Source organism: Panthera leo, chromosome B4, assembly GCF_018350215.1.
Source record: "Panthera leo isolate Ple1 chromosome B4, P.leo_Ple1_pat1.1, whole genome shotgun sequence".
Lineage (NCBI taxonomy): Eukaryota > Metazoa > Chordata > Mammalia > Carnivora > Felidae > Panthera > Panthera leo.
The window spans coordinates 27072995-27092469 of NC_056685.1; the positions used below are offsets into that span (position 1 = coordinate 27072995).

A 19475-nucleotide genomic window follows, 5' to 3' on the forward strand; every position below is an offset into this window, starting at 1 on the left:
TGAAAAATAATTTTACCCGTTTCTTTTATTCAAAGGTGCTACTAGAGAATTTAAAGCCCCCAGTGTGGCTTCATTGGCAGCTCGCGCTGTATTTCTATTGGGTGCTGCGGCTCTAGCAGCCGCTTCGTGTTCCAGAAACGGGGCAGGGATGAAGTGGCCTGCCTGCCATCACGGACCTGTTGAGCCCAGGGCTGGATCTAAGGCAGCGACTCTACTCCCCACCCCTGCCTCAGAGCCAGGCGGCCCCACGATGGCTCTGGGTGCAGCCCCGCTCGGGAGAGTGTCAGAAGGAAGCTTGGTCTGGAAGCAGAAGGCATTCCGGTGGTTTTCACTGCCGGCCCCCTGCAGCACCCGGCAAAATGCCTGGCACCACGTAAGCAATCGACTGAGGCAGCCTGGGAAGTTGGTCCTCTGTGAGTATTGCTTCTGGATGCAAAGTCCTCGCCCTCCAAAGCCTTTGCAATGCTGTCCCCTGCTGGCTGGTCATCGCAAATGCTCTGTGAGGTCCCTCGGAAGCAACCTGCATGTGAGTGTGAGTGCACGCGTGTGTACCGTGAGTCACAGCAGCGTGTGTGACATGTGCGTGCGCTGTGTGTTACGTGCATGTGTTGCATGAGCGTGTTATGTGCACTGTATGAGTTGCATGGGCGTGTGTTACGGGTGCACGTGCAGAGTGTTGTGTGTGCACGTGTTGTGTACGTATCACATAGCGTGTGACGTGCACCGTGTGTCGCACAAGCATGTGTTGCATGCACACGCGCGGTGTCGTGTGTGCACGTGCTGTGTATGTGTATCGCATGAGTGTGTTACACGCGTTCCGTGTTGCATGAGCGTGTGTTGAAAGAACAAGTATTGTCCACGCACGCTGCACGAGCGTGTGTTACCTGCGCAGGTGCTGCGGCTGTTGCGGCGAGCGTGTGTTGCGTAGGTGGGCGTGATGATGCGCGTGCGCACTTGCGCTTGCTCTAACACTCCCAAAGCGACAGCGTTCCTTATCTTAACTCTTCCCCCCATCCCCTGTAGCAGCAGTTGCTGGGGCCAGACATCCTCGGTGGTTGTGGGAAGAGACCTCTGTTTACACGTCAGGGTCCCCAGACTTCAGGAAGGTCCTGCTGCCGTGCTGGGTCTTTCTACAACACAAAATGGTTTCCATAATTGTACACAGATGTCCCCCCCGCTGGCCACAAGAAGTCTCAAGTAGGACATTCTAGTTCAAACCTGTTTTGTGGTTCAGATGTCCCCTGCTTTGCACTCCACAGCTTGCTTTCAGGCTGGTATCTTCCTGGGGGAGGGGGCGGTGGGGGATTGAGAGCAGTGGGGGCAGACTTGGATTCTCCAGAGTGGAGAGACCCTTGCCTGATGCCAGAGAAGAAAAAAGAACAAGGCACAAATGTCTAATGGCCGAGCTTCCCAGGAGACCAAAAGCACATGGCACAAAATTCACACATCGGCAACGTGTAAACGAGTGACTCGCTCTCCCCCATGCAGGCTCATCCCAGCGCGGCACATGGAGAACGCAGGTGGGGCCCTGGGGACGCAGGTGGCTTCCTCTCGGTCACTTTTGCAAGAGTAACACTGAATCACGTTATCGCTACAGACCGCACAGGCAGGGGCATGCTGTAAATGCACTCTGAAAAACATTCTCTCTTTTCCTCCAAGGGGCAGTTCAATTGTGGTTTCTGGCCAAGAATCAAATGACTAGTCCGCTGGCGATCTCACTTTCAACATGGTTTCCTCATCCATAAAACGGCCCAACTTTTCTCAGTGGGGAGACAGAGGCTCTCTGGAGGTTCTGTATGCCCGCAGCTCTCGGTCCTGGCTGCGCTGAGAATGACCGCGGTTCTTGTCTCCAATGCAAACCCATTCCGTCGGAACTTCTGGGTGTCGGGGTTGGGGGGGCGCCTGGATGGCTCAGTCGGTTAAGCATCCGACTCTTGATTTCGGCTCAGGTCAGGATCTCATGGTTTTGTGGATTCGAGCCCTGCCTCGGGCTCTGTGCTGGTGGCGTGGAGCCTGCTTGGGATTCTCTCTCTCCTTCTCTGTCCCTCCCCCAGTCTTGCTGTCTCTGTCTCTCTCAAAATAAATAAATTTAAAACTAATAAGAAAAAAAAAGAACGTCTGGGTGTCTGGATTGGGCATCGATGCTTGCTCTGGCCGGGCCAGGCTTACGTCCGTCCCATGATGGACACATCTGTCCTACTGTGCTCTCGGTGCTCCCAATGGCAGGTGACATGGTGAAAGATGGCTTTGGGAGCAGGCTCGCTCATATTTAACCTAATCTGGCCGAAGGGAGTCTTGACTGGGGGCGGGATCAGGACCCACTTTCTGCAAAGGAAATAAAGTCAGGGCCAGGCTTCCAGCCCTGGGCTTCTCTGGGCTTTTAGGTTCCACTCTCTCCCTCCACCTCACCTCTGTCCTCCGCTCCTGCACAAACCCCTTCTTCTGGTTACTCTTCCCGCGGTTGCCCAGGAGGTGAGGGGAGGGCTCATTTCCATCCCTGTCTCCAGCCCAGCCAGGTGTAGGTCTCTGGACTGTGCTCACATGCCTGGACCAAAAACCCAGGGCAAGGGAAGACCTTTTATTCATTTTTATTATTTTTCCCGGGCCTTTGTGTTATGCACAGTTAGCTCTGACTAACCGTCAGAGATGGAAAGAGGATAAATTGGGAAGATAACTAATTCCCTCAGCACAGAAATTCTGCAGGGAAGTAGGAAAAATGTCAGGGTGCCCATTGTTGGCGTAACCTCAGCCCCAGGCCTGCAGTGTTGCTAGGGAGGGCCCTAAACCCACCAAGTTGGCATTCCCTCATCTTCTCTCAAATAACTCGTGCCCTCAGAAGGCTTACTGTCTCTTCCCTGAGGCCTATGTTTGGGGGAAAGGCAGATGCCTGTCTTTAAACAATCTTTGGTCCCAAATCAAGGAGCATGCGGAAAGTTTAAGGGGTCAGGTATAATCTAGAGAGATTATAAAATTCCTTGGAGCGCCTGGGTGGTTCAGTCAGTTGAACGTCCAACTCTTGATTTTGGCTCAGGTCATGATCTCACAGTTCATGAGTTCGAGCCCCGGGTCGGGCTCTGCACTCATAGTGCAGAATCGGCTTGGGATTCTCTCTCTCCCTCTCTCTCTGCCCCTCCCTCTCTCTCTCTCTCTGTCTGTCTCTGTCTCTCTCTCAAAATAAATAAATACGCTTAAAAAAAAAAACCACATTAATCCTTTGTTGAAGGGATTCCAGAATTTGAACTGGAATTCTTCATTTGGCGGATGCTGGTCAGAGTTCTCTCAGCCCTGATCTTCCTTTCTTCCTTTCTTCCTTTCTCCCTTTCTTCCTTTCTTCCTTCCTCCCTTTCATAGGACCACAAAACTCAAGTCATTTATACACATCGCTGCCTTCCTTGTGGTTGGGTGTGGCCACATAGCTCGTTGTCACCCATGGAATGTGAACAGAAGAGGTATGCGCCACTCCCGCCTCACTTGCCACAGAAGGAATTTGCTGCCCTGGACTCTCTTTCCCCTTCAGTGACATCTCATGGCCTGGCTTCGGTCTGGCGGCCAAGGACAGTACCCTAGGAGATGGTGGAGTCTGGGTCCTTGCCAATAAAGGTCAAAGCTCTCGTTTTTAGCAGAGCTGATCCTCCAGTATGGGGAGCATTAATGAGTAGGAAATAGGCATCTGCCTTTCTTAAGGCACTGATTTTGGGGCTGTTTGTTACCCAAATGCACTCCCTCCGCTGTGAAAGTTTCACGGACCACATCCCCTGCATCTAGGTTCAGTCCTCACGTGGCTATTCACGCCTATCTTCCCAAGAATGGCAACTTGCACGCCTCTATTTGCAAAATGCCTTGAATTCCATCCACCTTTCTTATAATCCCAGGTGCAGCAGAGGGTCCTCACAATGGAGTACCCTCTGACTTAGAGGTTGGGGTCTAACGTTAGAGCATGAAGTGCAGATCGTGGACAAAGTACTCCTTGAAGAGTCTTGTAGTGTTCCTCCACGCCAAGAGCATTCCTCAGGAAGCCCACGACGGGCCAGCTTTTCATCTATCCTGGATAAAATGTTTGAGTTGTATTCACAAGTTAAGTAGTAGAAGAAATGTCTTTACATATGTCTTTATATTCTCTTTTTCGTTTCCTTTTTGAGTAATCTCTACACCCGACGTGGGGCGTGAGCCCATGACCCCAAGATCAAGAGTCACATGCTCTTGCAACCGAGCCAGCCAGGCGCCCCCTGGAAATTTGAAAGTGTTTATTGTGGCAAGATACTCACAATACAGTAAGGTCTTGGGTTCTGAGCACGTTCTCACGCTCACTTTCTCTAGGGTGCTGGTTCCCAATCAGAGGTGGGTTCGTCCCTCAGGGGCACATCTGGCGATGTCTGGAGACCTTTTTGATTGTTATGGTTGGGAAGGGGGTGCTACTGGCATCTGGCGGGTAGAGGCAGAAATGCCATTCAACGTCTTACAATGCACAGGACAGCCCCTATAGAAAAGAATTCTCTGGCCCCCAGTGTCTATAGTTCTGAGGTTGAGAAACCCTGCCGTAAGGCATAGGCTTGTTGAAAGGCATGGGAGGTTAAGTTGTACATGCACTTTCCAGAGCTCCCCCCAGGCCCTTCCCTGACTTGCACATGCTTACTCTAGTTTTAATTTGAGTAAGTTACATATATTGTTGCTGCTGTTCCTCTGGACCAGACAGGATAAAGATGGCAGGATCATGGATCCTTGGCGATTTCCTTGAGGTACTAGTGATCTAGAGACCAAAGATGTCCTATTTGGTTCGATCCCTGGCTGGTTCAGGAAGTTTCACCTACAATAATTAATAGTACTCTATCTGTTCTAATTTTTTTTTTTTTTTTTTTTTTTTTTTTTTGCTTTCTAAGTGACAGAGGCTCCAACTCTCCTGTTGAAAAAAAACACAACTCTGCTGACCTGCTGTTTTTTGTCAGGGACACCCCCACAACAGCCAGTCTTAGGTTGTCTCCCCTTGGTTTTATCCTGGAGCATTTCAAGAAACACTCTCTTCGTGCGAGGCTCACACCACATTAATAATTGCTCTCCCGTGGCGTCTTCTGCTCTCAGTGGTCCTTTCTCCAGCCACGCCTTGTAAACCGGCCTGTCAGCTGTCCTCACTGGAGCCAGAGCTCTTCTCTGAACCCCTCCAGTGGTCCCGCACCATGTTGGTGATGAGGTGCCAGAGGTGAATGGACAGCACCTGTGTGATCTGTGGGAGTCTCTCCAGCCCTGCTCTGGGAGGCACACACGGTGACAGCCGCTGTGGGGGCGAGCAGGGACACTTCAGAAGGCTTTAGTGCCTCAAGAGCTAAAACAGGCACCTCAATTCACAATTCTTGCGGGTGCCTTTGCTGGTGGATGGCCCCAGGTATGCCCTCCGTACCTGGGCACGTGAATGTGAGCTACGGACGAGCCACCTGGCAGGTCACACGGTCAGAACGATGACGAAAAAAACCAGCAACCGTTCATGAGGTTCTGTTGTGCGTCGGGCATAGTGCCTGCTGCTTTACATACATTATCTCATTTAACCCCACAGCCTCGGGACCGTGACTCTAGGTATCAATTCCGGGCACCGGGGAAACAACAGGGACTAGAGCAGACAAAATCCCGGCTCTTAGATGGGCTGCATTCTACCCTTGGGTACCCTAGCCACCTCGGGTGGCTCAGTGGTGAAGCGTCCAGCTTTTGATTTCAGCCCAGGTCATGATCTCACAGTTTGTGAGTCTGAGACCCCCATCGGGCTCTGCACTGACAGTGTAGATCCCGCTTGGGATTCTCTCTCTCTCTCCCTCTCTCTCTGCCCCACCCCTACTTGTGCTCTTTCTCTCTCAAGATAGACAAACTTAAAACAAAAGAGAGAAGGGCTGAATTCTAGTGAAGAAAATAAATGAAAATAAGTAAAATGCATAGTTCTTTAAATGAATCCTCATCTGTGATAAATAGAAAATTAGAAGTAGAACTTTCTTAATAGGCTAAAGGGGAACTCTAAAAATACCACCAGCAAGCATCCCAATCAATGATCATCTGATCATTGAAGGCTTTCCCTCTGACGTGAGGAAGGAAACAAAGAAGCCTGCTCTTACCACATTTTTTTATGTTTATTTTTTATTTTGAGAGAGAGAGAGAGAGAGAGAGAGAGCCAGACACCGTGAGCAGGGGAGAGGCAGAGAGAGAGAATCCCAGGCAGGCTCCACACTCAGCATGGAGCCTGGTGTGGGACTTGATCTCACAACAAAGATATCATGACCTGAGCTGAAATCAAGAGTTGGATGCTTAACCAACTGTGCCACCAGGCTCCCCTGCTCTCACCACTTACTATTCATTCTGTGACAGGAGGTCTTAGCTGGTGCAATAAAGCAAGAAAAAATAAATTGATAAATAAATAACTTTTATAAGAAACGATACTGTTATATTGTCAGGCACAATGATTTTGAACTTAGCAATTAAACTTTTAGGGTAAATAAGTGAATTTCTGAAGGTTACTGGATTTCAATGTTTTAAAAACTCAACTGCAGGCTGTAACAACACACAGTTAGAAAATTTGATTTAAAATGCCATTTACAGTAGAATAAAAAGTCAAATATGTAGGAACTAAAGTATTCAGTATCTCTACACTGACTGCAAAATACTGCAGAGAAATTCAAGAAAACCTAAATAAATGGAGGGATATATCATATTTACGGATTGAGCTAAAGATTGAATATCATAAAGACTACAATTTTGTCCCCAATTCTCTCCAAGCTGAATAAGTAGATTCAATGCAATTCCATTAAAAACACCAGCCATTTTCTGTAGAAATTAGCGGATTCTAAATTTTATATGGAAGGGCAAAGGGAGAAGAAGAGCAAAGACAGTGTTGAAGAACAGAGTTGGAAAATATGCACTGTCAGAAATCAAGTTTATTACAATGCTACATAATTAAGAAAATGTGGTGTCGGCCCAAGAAGAAAGAATAGACCAGAGAAAACGAATGGGAAGTCCAGAAACACATCATCCCCTACGTGGTCGCTCGGCTAAGACACTTCAGTGGCAAAGGATGTTCTATTCAATCAATTGTGCCTGGAGGTATTGGATATTCATATAAGAGAGAAATCAACTGCATCCCTCCCTTATGCTATCAATAAAACCAATTCCAGTTGGATTTTAGATCTGACTGTGATAGGGAAAGCATAAAGTTCTACAAGCTAATACAGAAGAATGTCTTCATGACTTTGGCTAGACAAAGTATTCTTAAGCACACACACAAAAACGGACTTAAAATTTTTTAAAATTTGACTATATTAAAATTAAGAATTTCTGTCGATTAAAAGCTACCACTAAGAAAAAGAAAAGACAAGGCACAATGTGGGAGAATGTATTTGCAACTCACGTCCCAACAAAAAACCTCAGATTTAGAATAAGAATTCTTTTTTTTTATTAAAAAAAATTTTTTTTAATGTTTATTTATTTTTGAGACAGAGAGAGACAGAGCATGAACAGGGGAGGGGCAGAGAGAGAGGGAGACACAGAATCGGAAACAGGCTCTAGGCTCTGCGCCATCAGCCCAGAGCCTGACGCGGGGCTCGAACTCACGGACGGCGAGATCATGACCTGAGCTGAAGTCGGACGCTTAACCGACTGAGCCACCCAGGAGCCCCAGAATAAGAATTCTTATAAATCAATAAGAAAAGGCAGATAGCCCAAGAGAAATATTACAAAAATACTGAATGTGTACTAGAGGAAAATATCCAAATGGCCATCGACATATGAAAAGGTGTTCAATCGCATTAGTCATTAAAGAAATGCAAATTAAAGGGCATTTAGGTGGCTCAGTCAGTAAAGCAGTTAAGTGTTAAGCATTGGACCCTTGATTTTGGCTCATGTCAGGATCTCAAGGTTCTGGTTCTTGAGTTCGAGCTCCACAGCTCTGTGTTGACAGCGTGGAGCCTGTTTGGGATTCTCTCTCTCTCTCTTTCTCTTTCTCCCTCTCTCCCTCTCTGCCCCTGTCCCACTCATGCACTCTCTCTGTCTCTCAGAATAAGGAAATAAACATTAATAAAAATAAAAATGCAAATTAAAACCACAGTGTAGTATCTGTACACTCACATCAGAACGATACAAATTTTTTAAAAGATTGACAATATACAATGTTGGTGAGATACGGAGCAAAGCACACTACCTGCTCTTCCCGTCGTCACGTAAACTGCTGCGACCACCTTGGAAAACTGACCGGGAGCGTCTATTAAAATAACATACATGAATCCTATCACCCAGCAATTCCATTCGTCAGTCGCTACCCAATATGTTGATCAAAAGATGTGTAAGAATCGCTCCGAACTAGAAACACTGCAAATGGATAACTAAACTATGGTATATCCGTGCCATGAAATAAACACAGCAATGAAACTGAACAGGCAGCTCAGTCCCGTGACATGAATGCGTCTGACACGCAAGAGTAAATGAGAGAAACCAGACACGAAGAGGACGGATTTTCCAGCTCCATTTATATAAAGTTAAGAAATAGGCAAACCTAATCTATAATGACAGAAGTCCAGGTAATGTACACTTGGGGAGACAGCTTGTGACTGTGGAGGGCTTCTGGGGTGCTGGAAATGTCCCATGTGTAGGTCTGGTGGTCATTACAGATCAATGACATATGTAAAACATCAAGCTGCACACTTACGCATAGGGCGGATTACATACTTTACTGTAATCCTTTAGTTCAATTTAAATAATTAACCCATTAAATAAAGTCACAGTGTTAAAAAAAAAACCCTCCGATTTATTCTTTGTGCAAATGGTGTGTGGGGGTGCAACGGGCACAGAACAAGGGGCTGGCGGCGTGGGTCTAGAAGCTGAAGAGCTGGGTTTTTTGTAACCACTCACACAGTCTCCTCTCCTGTCTCTTGAGGGAAGGGAGTTAAGCCTGATGATGACTTTAAAAGTTGCTCTGCTAACCAAAAATTCTACAACTGACCGTATGCAGTTATTTTTTTGGGGGGGGGGCAATCGATACTCCCATACACGGATGACGAGAGCGTAAATTGGAGGCAATTTGGCAGCTATCGAACACAGGTTTTAGGACACACAACGTTTCATCCAGCAATTGCAGTTCTGGGAGTGTGTACTTGCCCATACAGACCCACGAACCTGGATGGAGGGTGTTTATTGCTGCCTCCTGAGAGAAAAAGCAACAATCTAAAGGTCAATAGGAAACGATTACGTAAAACACAGAGCACACGCAGAAGGGAATTTTATGCATGGCGCGGCCATTTAAAAGGATGAGATGAACAGACATGGAAATGTATTTACAAAAGACATTTTTAAATACAAAATAAGTTCAAGAACCAACAGGAGAGGTGGTCTGACTTGGTCATAAGCAAGAGTTCTACAACCAGAGAGCCGGGGCTCAGAGCCTGGCTCTGTCATTTCCCAGCAAGCCACTGACTCTCGGCATGCCTTTTTCTCCCCCTCTCTGTGTAATGGGGGTGTAGATAGTACTTACAAGGCTCTTCTGAGACTTAAGTTCTGCACGTTGAGGACTCAGGGTACCGGTGTCGAGCAAATACCTCCAAAATGTTATTTGTTACTATACATGTAGTGTGATCCCATTTATGAAAATCAAGACAAGAGCCAATGGATAGGCATCTCGATAAATACGTGCAGACACACTTAAAGAAGAGCTATATCATAGTTTCCTCTCTATATGTATTAGTGACGTAATATTTTTACTGGTGCATTTCAAAAAGGCCACATTCTCTCAACCAGTCAAGCTGTATAAAGCAGAGAAATAGCTCCCAGCCCCGTCAACCGGTTTTAGGATACAGTCTGCCGAATGCTCAGAGCCTCTCTCCCATTTCTGAAGATGCAGCCTTCTTCACACCCGCCCCACCCCTTCAACCCCACCTGCCGCAGCCCCACCCCCATCCGGTCCATTTCCTCTTTCTTTTTTCTTCTTTCCACCTCTAATCAGGAAAACATTCATCGGATATTGCAAGAGAGCATCATAAAGAAGCAGAACTGATTTTAAATAAAAAAGCATCGTTCCTTAACCAGTTCTGTCAAACCAACATGTTGTTCTGGAAGGGACCACTTTCTCCAATAATGCTGGAATTTTCTGGAAGTCTTAGAGGCTAAGGAGTGTAAACTAGCACCGAAGGCTCAGGACTATCAAAGTAACTCCCTTAGACACAAATGATGCTCCCTTGAATGTTCATCTTTCACACGTACCTGCGGGAATGTCTATTACTTGAGTTTGACTCGCTTCAGGTTCGAGGCCGAATTGTGAGAAAGTTTTTAAGAAACTTAACAATCTAGTTTCCGTAAAGTTTTTAATAGTCAGGGTACCACAAATACGGCAGGAGATGCTAACAGTCGGTGCGGCTGGGATGGAAAAGAGAACAGTTAGAGACATCTGGGAGGAAATGGTACTTCTGTGTTGTCTTGAAAGCTAGATAACATCAGATCAACAAAAAGCTGTTAAGCCGCGTGAGGAAAGATGGGAAGAAGAAATGCACAGAGCCTCCAGGGAAGCCTTTCTCCATGGGCTGGGTTTCTATTTTCATCTCCAGTGGAATAGTCCATTGGATTGATGGCAGGAAGCGGGGAGGCGTTTGGAGCCTAAGCTATCAAAGAAGAAAGTTACCCAAAATACATTGAGCTAATGTTGTTCCCAGTACAGTGTGGTTTTATACTGAAGCAGCAAGTAGCCATGGAAGACTATTATTATTATTATTATTTTCATTGTGATAAGTGTACTCTTTAATCCCCATCACCTATTTCACCCATCTCCCCCCGCCCACCTCCCTATCCATGGGCACTTGGACTGCTTCCCTATCTCAGGTATTGAAAATAATGCTGCTGTAAACATGGCGGTGCACACATCCCTTTGATTTAGTGTTTTTGTTTTTGCGAGGTAAATACCCGGTAGTGAGATATACTGGATCATACAGGAGCTCTATTTTAAATTGTTTGATGAAACACAATACTGTTTTCCAGAGTGGCTGCACCAGCTTGCATTCCCACCGACAGCACACAAGGGTTCCTTTGTCTCCACATCCTTGCCAACATTTGTTGTTTCTCTGTGGAAGATTTTTGAACAAGTGAATGACTAAATCAAAATAACATTTGAAAATTACTAGTCAAGGGGCGCCTGGGTGGCTCCGTTGGTTAAACGGCCAACTCTTGATTTGGGCTCAGGTCATGATCTCATGGTTCATGAGTTCAAGCCCTGCATCAGGCTCCACTAAGCAGTATGGAGTCTGCTCAGTATTCTTTCTCTGCCCCTCCTCCACTCATGCACATATGCACTCTCTCTCTCTCTCTCAAAATAAATAAATAAAACTTAAAAAAAAAAAGAAAAGAAAAATACTAGTCAAGCAACAAGGAAAAGTCCTTCTATGAGTCAATGGCCAATGGAATCCACTTTCTTTTCTCATTCAAACTTCTGCCTCTGGGTAGATTAGCCTGCTGTGCACACAGCCTTTCCTCCTGCAAGCTTGGGACCCCCAGTGCTCCGTGTTGGGCCACGAACACACGAAGTTTCTGGGGAGAGGTTGGCAAACACCATTTCCAGTTCTTTTGCTATAGGTGTCGTGGGTTTAATGCCAAGACCTCTCACCTGTGCCATCTAGACTCTTGCTACCCCAAAAACAGTTTGGTGACCAGCAGCACTAATGTCACCTGGGAACGGGTTAGAAAGTTTCTCTGGCTCCCCCCCAGCCCTAGTGAAACTGTACTGTCACAGGATTTCTAAATGATTCATTTGCATTCTAGATCTCTGGGTCTCCCCTCCACCTGCCAGGCTTACCTGGCTTTATCCCCCACAGCTTTGCCTGGGCTCCCCATCCCACCTGTGGGCTCCACTGCCATCTCCCATGCTTGGCTTGGGTCTCTGGATATCCATCTCTGTGCCATCAACCTCTTCGCCATCGACATTTCTCTGATTATCTGCCTATGGAGACCCACATGGTTATGGAGACAACCAAAAAGAAGCCAAGAGTCATCAGAGAAGAAAACAGATCTGTTAGTTGATGCTCATGACTTCTTTCTTCCTTTCTTCCTCTCTTTCTTCCTTCAATTTCTTTCTTTCCTTTTATTTTCTTTCTTTCTCTCTCTCTTCCTTCTTTCTCCTTCCCTTCCCTTCCCTTCCCTTCCTTCCCCTCCCCTCCCCTCCCTTCCCTTCTCTTTCTCTTTTTTTCTAGTCCTTTCTTTCTTTTGTTCTCTAATGTGTTCTGTGGACCCACAGCACCAGCATCCCCTGAGAACTTGTTAGAAATGCAAATTCTGGGACCCCCAGTACTAACTACTGAATCAGAAGCTCTGGGGGTGGGGCCCAGCAGCCTGTTAAGCAAGCAAATTCTACTTCCTCGATATTCAGGAGAAGCTCTGTCTGAGCTGCCTCTCATTGACTAACGCAGCCATGGCAGGTGAAGTCACCAGCTTTCTTCAAGTGTTACAACTGCTCTATTGATTCCCATCTGTCCTGATGTATTTATTGATTTGGAAGACAAAATAGAAGATACCTGAATGCCTACTAAACTAGCAGATCATAATATCGTGAGTAGGCTGATGGTTCTGCGGTAATTTAAATACAGCAGAAGGTATTTCCAACATCTGATTATTGATCTGTGAGGTGGAGGAGTGATTTCAGCCCATTGTGTGAACCCAGCTCCCTCTGCCTCAATAGGAGGTGATTCTGTCCCCCAGGTAGATAATTACAGACCCTCCCCCCGAGGCAGCCGTCACCCCATCGGGTGGGAAAATGATCATCCAGCTGAAAATTTTTGAGACAAAGAAGAAATCAGATTCAGAAGCAGGTTTTTTTTTTGTTTTTTGTTTTTTGTTTTGGTGGGCGAAAGATTTCGGTTTCAAAAATCCATTTCCTTCCAGGAATGAAAGGCAACAGTTTTGAAGTTAGAGATGAGCCATGAATGAGCATTGAAAAAAGTGGCTCAGCAGTTAAACCTTACGTTCACTCGCACTTAAGCTCAGCATATAAAACAAAGCAGAGGCGCAAAATTCCACATAAATGTGTTTCAGAACTTAGTGTTCACCTTGACATCGCAGCCCAAGTTCACGGTCAGAAGTAACAGGGAGAGACTGTCGGGCCCCTGAAAGGAAACTGAGCCCTTGGGATAATGAAGGCCTGTTCTTAAAGATAGAAATCTGTGTCCGAGTCCTGGGTCTTGGGGCCAAGCTGTTTCCTGTGAAGCTAGGGTGTCCCACAGCTCCTCCTGCTTCCTTCTCTGTGGCAATTCAATCACCAGGGCCTTCCTATCCCTGGGCCCTTCCACCCTCTTCCTTCCCGTGGCCAATTCCTACTCATCCTTCAAGGCTCTGTTCATAATCACCTCACACAGAAACTCCGTGGCTGCCAGACTAGTTTCTCTCCCTTAGCTCAGCTGCCCCATAGTCCCCTGTCCTTCTCTCCTAATAGAGGGTGCTGCAGTTTCTAAATGTCCTTCTCAGGTCAGGATCTCATGGTTCATGAGTTCAAGCCCCACATCGGGCTCTCTGCTGTCAGCACAGAGCCCACTTCGGATCCCCTGTCCGCAACCCCCCGCCCCGCCACCTCTCCCCTGCTCATGTGTGTGCACACACGTGGGATCCCTCTCAAAAATAAAACACTGAAAAAATTTACTTCAAAATCAGCACAGGGTGTGGAATTATTTGTTCCCATTAGTCGAAAGGTTGGCACCTAAGCAGGTATGATCATCTGACACACGTCGGAAACACGTAATCTGATTAAAAAATAAGCAGAGGACCTGAATAGATAGATTTCTAAAAGAGACTTACAGATGGCCAATAAGTACACGGAAAGATGGTCACAACATCACCCATCATCAGGACAATACAGATCAAAGCCACAGTGAGATATCACCTCACATCTTTTCAGATGGCTACTTTCAAAAAGACAAGAGATAAATGTGGGCCAGGATGTGGAGAAAAGGGGACCCTTGTGCAATGTCAGTGCGTATGTGAATTGGTGCAGCCACGGCGGAAAACGGTACGGAGGTTCCTCTAACTATTGAAAAAAGAACTGCCACATCATCCACTAATCCCACTTCTAGGTATCTATGCAGAAGAAAGGAAACCAGTCCCTGGAAGAGATGGTTGCTCTCTCACATCCACTAAAGCATCTTTAACAATAGCTACGATATAGAAATAACCCAAGTGTCTGTCAATGAATGAATCAAGATAATATATATATATATATATATATATATATATATATATATATATACACACACACCATGGAATATTATTCAGCCATCAAATGGGGAAACCCTGCCATTCGTGACAGTTCAGATAAAATTGAAGGGCATTAGACTTAGTGAATAAGCCAGAGAAGGAAAATACTGTATGATCTCACATGTAGAATCTAAGAAAGTCAAAATCATGGAAACCGAGACTAGAATGGCGGTTGCCAGGGGCTGAGAGTGGAGGCTAGAGAAAGTGGGGATTTGTCGGCAAAGGGGGTAGACTTTTCGTGATGAGATGAGTACGTTTGGGGGTCTAATGTGCAGCATGGTGAGGGCAGTCAAGAACATCGTATTGGATATTTAGAACCTGCTGGGAGTGGGGCGCCTGGGTGGCTCGGTCGGTTAAGCGTCCGACTTCGGGACTTCGGCTCAGGTCACGATCTCACGGCCCATGAGTTCGAGCCCCGCGTCGGGCTCTGTGCTGACCGCTCAGAGCCTGCAGCCTGTTTCAGATTCTGTGTCTCCCTCTGTCTCTGCCCCTCCCCTGTTCATGCTCTGTCTCTCTCTGTCTCAAAAATAAATAAACGTTGACAAAAAAATTAAAAAAAAAAATAATAAATAAATAAATAAATAAATAAATAAATAAATAAAAGAACTTGCTGGGAGAGTAGATCTTATATGTCCTCACCACACGCACACATAACCAACTGTGTGAGGTGATGGGTGTGTTAATTAACTCGGTTAGGATGATCATTTCATAACGTATACGTATAGAAAGTCATCACATGGTACACCTCAAATATACACAATTTTATTTGTCAGTATACCTCAGTAAAGTGAGGAAAAATCAAGCCATCGTCCAAAGGTGGCCACTGCAAGGTCTTGTTACCTATTCCTGGTCAACTGTTCACTCCATTCTTCAGCACACGAAAGGCTATCCTTTAGCATATGAACCCTAGAAATCAGGTTTTTAATGTTGAAAACAAAGGATTATTGACTAGTGTGTTAAATGTTAGCAATAAGCCCTCGTTAGTGGAATGCAAGGAGGTCGAGATATGTGAGCTATGTGGATAGGAAAAAATATTTTGGAACTACTCCTCACCCTTGTAAAAGGGAGGCCCGTACCCTTAGGGATGGTCCTGGGGTTCGGCCCCAATGATCTTGTTTCTGATGGAGTTTTTTGAGGACGTTTTTGTTGTCTGATGCCCACAGATTCTGCCCACAGAATGTACTCTTCTCTAGAACAAGCTTTTCACCAAAGGGGGGATTGGACACCTAAACAGGCAGCAAACAGCCTTCATCAAGCTCCCAAATTAGTTATCTAGGCCATTAGGGGCCTGCATGCCGCAAACAAACACTTGTTTAATAAGTGTCGCCGTGTGCGGTGAAATTTGGTCGAAGGCTTGCTTCTACTGCCAGCTGGTGGAGAGGTGGCGAGGATTACCAACTCCCCAGCACCCTGAATTTCTTCCAGGCCGCAGAGGCCTCCCAGAAAGAACCCGGGGCTGTGCAAGCCCTGACTGTGATCACTTGCCTTCCGTCTGGTTGTTCCTGGTCAAGTGTCAGGCAGGGCAGGGAGACCACGTGTTAAACAACTCATCGCAGTGAAAGCCCTTCGAGAACGGATGGCCAAAGTGTTGCGGCCTGCCAGTATAGCCACATGAAGATAGCCCAGGAGCACGCGGGAAGAAAATATAAACAGGCGTATGAGGCCTAACTATGAGAATACATTTGCCAAGAAAATGCTGGGTTTTATGGGATCTCACAGAAAAGAAGGTTGGCAAGTAGGAAAACAGCAAGAGTTTTCATACGTTGCCTTTTTTTTTAATTGAAATAATCTTTCTTTTGAGTTCTGGTCCTTCTTTGCTGTAATTTAAAATTCGCTGCTTCCATAATGGTTGGAGATGATGTACGAACATGGGAAGAGGAACAGATATTTTCGGTATTTTTAAAGTATCAAATTCATTATCAAGTTACCCCATACTTCGATTTCTGTCATTTTCTCGTGATTCTATGTCAGCAGGGTACAGAATACAGCATGTGTAAGGAATTAAAAAAAAAAAAAACCCAACCGGAAAAAAGCTTCTCTGAGCGCAGATGTGTGATAAGTATCTGTTAGACTGAACGAAGAGAAGGCCAGAATTCCTTCCCTCTGGTGCTGATTGTCCTCATCTATCATCAGGCCTGAGCTGAACCTCACGTCATGGCCAAAGGCTCTTCCGACGAACTACTGCTCATTCCAGGATGGATGGTTTCTTCTGTCCTGTGGCTCACGTTCTTTTGACCAGCCAGGAGCTGCAGGCTAATCAGTGTTGCCATAGATTCTGCTCCGCAGTTCCCCTGTACAACTGGGTGGCACCCGGCCACATGTGGTTATGGCAGTGTGGCGGGTCCCAACGGAGATGTGCTCCAAGTACAAATACATACTGGGTTTCAAAGACTTCGTATAAAAAAAAAAAAAAAAAGAATAGAGCGTCTCTCGGTTACGATGTTCATTCGATCACATGTTAAAATACTACTGTGGAAACATAGGGTCAAAGAAAATACATTTGAGTTTACCAATTTCTTTTTACTTTTTTAATGTAGATACCAGGAAGTTCAAAACGATGTAGGAGGTTTGCTTTTGGGTCTCGCATCGTATTCCTGTTGAAGAGCATTGGTCCAAAGAGAAGTTCTGTTGGAAAAGTGGCAGATGAAAGGAAGCTGGGCGTTATCTGGGCTGGAGGGGTCTTTGCTGGCACTTGGCTTTGGCCATTCAGGGTTCCCGCGAAGATGTGCCCCTGGACCTGTCTAAATCAGGCCAGGTCGTTCCGAAACTCCACGTGGTCTCGTGGATGGATAGACACAATGATTTATCGTTCACTCATTCAACAAATACCTACCGACTACAGACTATGTACCACACGCATTGTTAGTCCCCAGGCCAGAGACGCTGTCTTCAGAGAGAGAGAGAGAAAGAGAGAGAGAGAATTTAGATGCAATGAGCAAGATTCTAGAGCTCAGAGTTAGCAGAGTTCTCCTAAATAAATGGGTTTGGAATAGGGAAGATAATAGGATTCGATGTTCAGACAGGCCCAGGAGCTAGAGACTGAGAGGCATTTTGAGTAGTGCGTAGATGATCTCTAGGGGGAGAAGTGAGGAAAGAGCCTTCTACGCATTCTTTTGGGAATCCTGTCAGAGATGGAGAGGTCTCTCCTCTCTCTCCCCGTTCCCCTGGGTTACTAATTTGATGTGAACATTAGGTTAATCACCCTCTTACTGCCTCGCTAGCCATATTAATGAAACATTCCACCTAGCACGAATGCTGGCCAGACCTTCCTCTCTCCCCTAGGGAGCCATTCCCTTGCGCACGTGGAGTTGAACTTTTCTTCTCCTCTTTCGTTCTGCTGAGTAAGCAGACCCCGACTAACAACACCTGCATCCGACTCACTCTGCAACTCGAGCCAAAGGGTAGAGAGGCTGGCCTTTGCCGAGGGATGGGCTGGGTGCAGTGGGAGCGGCCAGGCGTCTCTCTTCCTCATTTCCTGTCAAGGGAGGCCACCGGGAGGTTTCACAGAGACTAGTGTCACAGTTCCATAGATAATGCTGCTAATTGCCACTGGTTGACACGTACCTTCTAACTCGTGCGCAGTCATGGCCAGCCCAGCAGGGACCCCTGTTTCCTTGGTGCTTCCCTTTTGGTTGAGCAAAAATTACACTCCTCATTAGAGCCTTAGGTAAGGTGGCTCTGTTGGTTAAGCGTCTGACTCTTGGTTTCAGCTCAGCTCATCATCTCTCGGTTCATGGGTTCAAGCCCCGCGTCAGGCTCTCCACTGACAGTGCGGAGCCTGCTTAGGATTCTCTCTCTTCCCCCCTGCCCCCCTCTGCTCCTCCCCTGCTCTCTCTTTCAAAATAAATAGACAAACTTGTTAAAAAATAAGGCAGATTTTGGAACAAACGAGAAAGCAACACCAAATTGTTTCCTTCCCAAATGCAGCACTTTGAACATTTATATCCTAAAAGCATTTACTCACCACATATAAAGACAGTAGCTGTTGCTTAAATAAACCACTAGTTTAAGAATAGAATCATCAACCTTGACCCTAATATCCTTGTAGTCACTGTTAGTGGATCCAGGCTCAGTGTATATATATATATAAACATTTGCCAGATAAGTCTACACCACGACATCATTATTTCTGGTGCTTCAAAACGTTGTTGTGGGAGCTTCTTAACATAAAAGTTAACATCACCAGTCATATGACCCTGATTATATTTGTTTTTCTACAGACAAACATTTAGGTCACTTTTTCCATCCCTTTCTCAAGCTGGGCATGGGGGCCATCGGATCAACTCCCCTGCTGACTAAGAGCCTGGGATAGTGACCCAACCCCCCACCCCCGCCCTGCTAGTGGCTGAGCAGTTAGGCTGGGGGGGGGGGGCACACATCCGTGGGTGAACACGCATTTCTTAGTCAAGAGATACTAACTAATGTTAATCGTTATCTGCGGAGCACATACTGGGTTCTGAGCATGGGGCGAAGTGTTTTGCAGATGCCTTGTTTATTCCCTACCTTTTGAGGTGGTTTAGTGAATAGCAACTGAAAATCCAAACGCTCTCCATCAGTGGATGAATGGGTCAACAAAATGGGGTCCATACCTACAGCGGAATGTTATGCATCCTACAAAAGGAAGGGAATTCCTTTGGGACGTATGCCACAGCACGGATGAACCTTGAAGACATTAAGCCAAGTACAATAAGTCAGGACAAATACCATATGATTCCGCTTATATGAGGCACCCACCTAGAATGGTCAAACTCCTAGAGACAGAAAGTAGGCTGGTGGTTGTCAGAGGCTGGGGGGAAGGAAAATGGGGAGTTAGTGTCTAACGGGTATGGAACTGCAGCTGGGGAAGATGAAGGGCCCTGAGACGGATGGTGGGAGAACAGCGTGAACATACTTAGAGTGCCACAGAGCAGTGCACTTAAAAATGGCTAATGTGGTAAATTTTACGTTATGCATATTGTGCCGCAATAAAAAAAAAAAAAGGTAAAAACATTGTCAGGTGAGAAGCTGATATTACCAAGAGACGTTCTTGTTTGATCAGTTTGGGAATTCCTATCCGAAAAGAATCGTTTGTTTGGATCTTGCATTGTCTTTGTTTTTAACACTGAACAGTAGAGACGGTTTCTGGAAACTACCAACGTAATCTTTTTCCCAACGTCCTAAACAAAGAAATTTCTTTCTTCTGTTCATCATGATGGATTGAGTTTGCCTCCAACGTGATGGGATAACTTTGCCAA

At 46.1% G+C, this 19475-nt stretch overlaps 1 long non-coding RNA gene across 2 annotated transcripts; it reads right to left on the reverse strand.

Moving 5' to 3' along the window:
- Positions 1 to 16290: 16290 nt before the first annotated feature.
- Positions 16291 to 17285, reverse strand: LOC122225518. 2 transcript variants are annotated; one of them, XR_006205218.1, is made up of 2 exons: positions 17075 to 17285; positions 16291 to 16866 (listed from the first exon to the last, which is right to left on the reverse strand). It is a non-coding gene; the product is annotated as an uncharacterized LOC122225518 (long non-coding RNA). The 2 variants fall into 2 exon arrangements; XR_006205219.1 differs by having other exon boundaries at positions 16291 to 16982.
- Between the last annotated feature and the right edge of the window lie 2190 nt (positions 17286 to 19475).